Source organism: Sphaerodactylus townsendi, linkage group LG16 (assembly GCF_021028975.2).
Source record: "Sphaerodactylus townsendi isolate TG3544 linkage group LG16, MPM_Stown_v2.3, whole genome shotgun sequence".
NCBI lineage: Eukaryota > Metazoa > Chordata > Lepidosauria > Squamata > Sphaerodactylidae > Sphaerodactylus > Sphaerodactylus townsendi.
The window spans coordinates 5,098,675-5,103,435 of record NC_059440.1 but is presented as its reverse complement, the minus strand read 5'-3'; positions in this window follow the sequence as shown (position 1 = coordinate 5,103,435).

Genomic DNA, 4,761 nt, shown 5'->3' with positions numbered 1-4,761 from the left:
CGACACTGTACGAATGAGTACCTTTTGCTCCCTTTAAACGTTTTTTTGCCATTCCTTCCCTTCTTAGATAAAGGTGAGGGAAAGAAGGACTGAACAATTACCACATTGAAAGTGCCAATGGGAATAGTGGATGGGCAGAGCCAAGCAAGTTTGGAATAAACGAACTTTTGAAGGATCCCAGAAGCCAGTGTTTAACTTTTTCTATTCTAACCCCCACCCCAATCTTATTTTTTTTAAATGTCAGCTACAATTTAAAATCTTCGTTTCCCAAGACAATGTTGTTGTGGACTGTAACAAAGATGAATTAATTGATGTTGGTTGGAGCAAATCGGTACTCCGGTGAGAGGCAGGAAAACATAACAGGATCCGTTCTTCACTTCATCCATGGGCCAGAACTTCCAGAGGCAGAGCGCTCACGGGGGCATGTGAGGTCACATGTCCATGGGCGCACGCCAGCTGGTCACATGGCGGGGCGGAGAATCGCCCCCTGCCCCCTGCAGCAGTGGCGCAGGAGGTTAAGAGCTCATGTATCTAATCTGGAGGAACCGGGTTTGATTCCCAGCTCTGCCACCTGAGCTGTGGAGGCTTATCTGGGGAATTCAGATTAGCCTGTACACTCCCACATACACGCCAGCTGGGTGACCTTGGGCTAGTCACAGCTTCTCAGAGCTCTCTCGGCCCCACCTACCTCACAGGGTGTTTGTTGTGAGGGGGGAAGGGCAAGGAGATTGTCAGCCCCTTTGAGTCTCCTGCAGGAGAGAAAGGGGGGATATAAATCCAAACTCCTCCTCCTCCTCCTCCTCCTCCTCCTCCTCCTCCTCCTCCTCCTCTTCTTCTTCTTCTTCTTCTACTACTACTACTACTACTACTACTACTACCACTTGGTTCTGCCTGTAGTCCTTTCTTTCCAGATTCTCTGAGTCTCCACCTTTAGCTGGTCACGGTAGAGCTAAGATACAGTTAGATTCTTCTCTGGCTCGTCGAGAGGCGTGGAGGGGGGGAATGGTGCCCGGGGCAACACCTGATCCAGGTGCCCCCGCCCCCGCATCCCATTTACCTTGTCGGCAGGAGCCTGTTGCGAGCCGAGGGGTGCCCAGAGGTGGCCCAGCCAGGCTACTCCTTTGAAAGGACTACAGGCAGAACCAAGTAGTAGTAGTAGTAGTAGTAGTAGTAGTAGTAGTAGTAGTAGTAGTAGAAGAAGAAGAAGAAGAAGAAGAAGAAGAAGAAGTTTGGATTTATATCCCCCCTTTCTCTCCTGTAGGAGACTCAAAGGGGCTGACAATCTCCTTGCCCTTCCCCCCCCACAACAAACACCCTGTGAGGTAAAAGGAGAAAACATCCGAGCGGCTGTGACCTAACACAAGATCACACCAGCTGGGCGATAATGTGTGCGAGAATGCACCTGAGGCTAATCTGAAGATTCCCCAGATGAGCCTCCACAGCTCAGAAGCTGACTTTAAGCCGGGGAGATCAAACCACGGTTCACATCCCAGATTAGATAGACAAGCTCTTAACCTCCTTAACCAGGGTAAATCCCAAAATAAAAACCATGTTCATCAGGACCAGCCTAACTAGCACCTTAAAAATGCTCAAGGTTTTGGGAGGAGAGAAAGAAACAATCCACATTTTGTTGCGTTATTTTTGGTGTTATTTTGGTTGGAAAGCATGAGACTTTTTCCTTTTCTTTCGGGATTCCAAAAGGGCCGGAAATGTAAAAGAAAAGAATGACACTCCACAACATTGAAACCAAAAAACGAGGAACAGGAAAACCTGACAGACAGAAAAGTGTTCTTTGAATATTTTTTTTTATTGAAAGGTGTGAGAACTCATCAAAAATCTGAACAGATACCCGAATAACCAGCACATTTCTAGTCATTTAAAAAAATTAAAACAAGTATATAGCACACCATCCATGTGATATTTTAAATCTTAGTACAGTTTTTTTTTTACGGTTGGGGGGTTGTTTTTCTTTTCGCTGTTGCTCTGGAGTGAAAAATAAAATCCTGAGGTTTTATTCCTGCAATTCTTGTGTACCCCGCACTGTAAAAGAGATTTTCATTCAATGTTAAATTCTGGTTATGATATATGGGGAGAGGGGGAAGGAATGTCCTTGTAGAAATCTCTTAAAATTATTTCCACCTCTTCCTTTTCCCTCTTGACCTAAAAAATATCATCAATGGCACGTGATCGTCTTCAGACAGGCGGGGTAAACAATTCTTCTTCTTTTTTCAGACATAAAAGAAAACCAATATCTTTTTTTTCCCCATTCACAAAGAGCTAAATAGGTCTCCATTTACAATATGTAGGCTCACATAAAATTGAGAAGAAAAGAAAGAACAATTAAATGTGACGAGTTAAACTCTAATTATGTACATTCCAATGTACAACTCTGAATAAATTAATACCAAATTTTTGCATATTTGGGGATCTGTATAGCTTATTTACACAAAATTACCATTTATTTCATAAATATTATGTATGTGTTTCTTTTTTTAAAAAAAAACAACTTTTCTGGTACACAGGTAAGAGTCCAAAAAGAAAAAACGCGGAGGGGGTCATCGCACCAACGGTACCAATTCTGATTTTTAAAAAATGCCTTCCAAGTGTGGCGGGGTGGGCAGGTAATCACGTGAAGAAATCTCGCTGTCATCTTAGGGACTGTCCCACACCCCAAGAGTTGGTGGCACTCTCCCTCCAATTGTCCTTGTTTTCAACAACAACAGCAAAATCCCGGTTTCAGAAAATCCGTCCGTTGATGTCGAAAACAGCAAACCGCCTCTCCGATTGGGTTGCTTAAAAAGAAAATTAGAATTAGCCGGTGGGAATCATCTTCTGCCGCGAGGGTCTTCTAGGCCGGCCGCATCTCAGGAAGCTGGTTATTTACAGTGTGGACTCGAGATCTCCGTTCTGCCATTCGAGGTGTGCATTTTAGGCTGAAGGTAGAAGAGAGGGGCACTCGCTTTGTCTTCCATCAGAACCAGGGCCAAGGGATTCGCGTTTTGGAGAATTTCTGAAGAGGATGGTCTCCAGAATACAGCAGTAGCTTCCATACTTCGTTGACCTCGTGATACGCTGGACAGCGGAGTCTCCCTACGACCACTGATCCATCCAGCTGTCTCCATAGGGGCTACGTCTGATTGTGTCCTTCTTTCTCTTCCCACCCTTACAGTATCCATCTCCCCACCTTCTTTGTTTAAAATAAATATTTATACTGTGCTGTACACCGCTGTCCCCTGTTCTGTCTCAGCCCTTCGGAGCGGGCTGCCTCCAGGGGCGGTCACTTGGGGGATTCCCTTCCTGGAGAGACCTCCCTTTGGGTTTCTAAGCCGCTAACCAGTCTCTGGATGTTCTGCAACTCGTTGATGGAATCCTTCAGAGACCCTTTGGGGGACAACGAGGCCCGTTGGCTGCTGGATTTGTGCACGGGGAGGTCTGACAGGGGACTGGATTCCCTACTGCTCCCTGGCTTGGACCCTTCCGAGCCGGCATTCAGGCTGCCGGGCAAGCCAGTGGTTAAGAGGTTGGTGCTGGGTGGGATGGCGACCGGAATCTGGTAGGGGCTGAAACGCAGGCGAGGGCGGGCGTTGCTCAGGAAGGGGTTCCGGGACAACGAGCTGGCCGTGGCTGCACTGGTGGCCGGAATGGCCGAAGCTGCTGCAGCAGCGGCCGCCATGTAGGTGTACGGGTAAGGAAAAAGTCCTCCGAAGGTAGGCACCGGGATTCCCTGGGGGAGAGAAAGGAAAGAAAACTGCCGTTATTTGTTTATTTACAACTGTTAGGAATTGTCTGTCGCAATCCTGGCAAGAAAGGGTTAACCGTGTGCACGTTAATTAGCTAGTGAGGTCAGTGTCTTGCGACCAGTTCCTTGATTAGGCCACTGGGCAGTTAATCCGACATCACCTACGTGAGACAGAGCACGTGGGTCAGAGGTTATAAAAAGTTAACTATGGCTCATTCCGCACACGCAGAATAATGCACTTTCAAACTGCTTTCAGTGCTCTTTGAAGCTGTGCGGAACGGCAAAATCCACTTGCAGACAGTCGTGAAAGTGGTTTGAAAACGCAATATTTTGCGTGTGCGGAAGGGGCCCAAGTTCTTTGTCACACGAGCAGAGAGATCACACAAGGTTTTTCTCTTGTACCTGTAACGTGGATTCACCTGAAAGGTGAATGCCTAGGCCACATGTGGGATCACATGGGCCTAAGTCCTGCAACCTGGACAGTGGTGGCGAACCTTTGGCCCTCCAGATGTTATGGACTACAATTCCCATCAGCCCCTGCCAGCATGGCCAATTGGGGCTGATGGGAATTGTAGGCCATAACATCTGGAGGGCCAAAGGTTCGCCACCACGGCGCTAGAATAATGAGGATTTATTGTTTTAAACTCCATGTATACCCTACCCTGATTTAGTTAAGTAACGTTTTCTTCTTTTTATAATCACAGTAAAAGTCTCTTGGTCTCTTATTCACTCTGGCTCATTCCGCACATGCAGAATAATGCACTTTCAAACTGCTTTCAGTGCTCTTTGAAGCTGTGCGGAATGGCAAAATCCACTTGCAAACAGTTGTGAAAGTGGTTTGAAAACGCATTATTTTCCATGTGAGGGCCTCTGCTAACTATTCAATCAGGGAATCATTTCCCCAACAAGAACGTCCCTGCGCTGCCTCTCCAGGAAGCCAGCTCGAGGCAGCTGCGAAGTAAGATACAAAACAGCATTTTTTAAAAAAATCATTAAACATTAAGAAAACAATTAAAAACCCA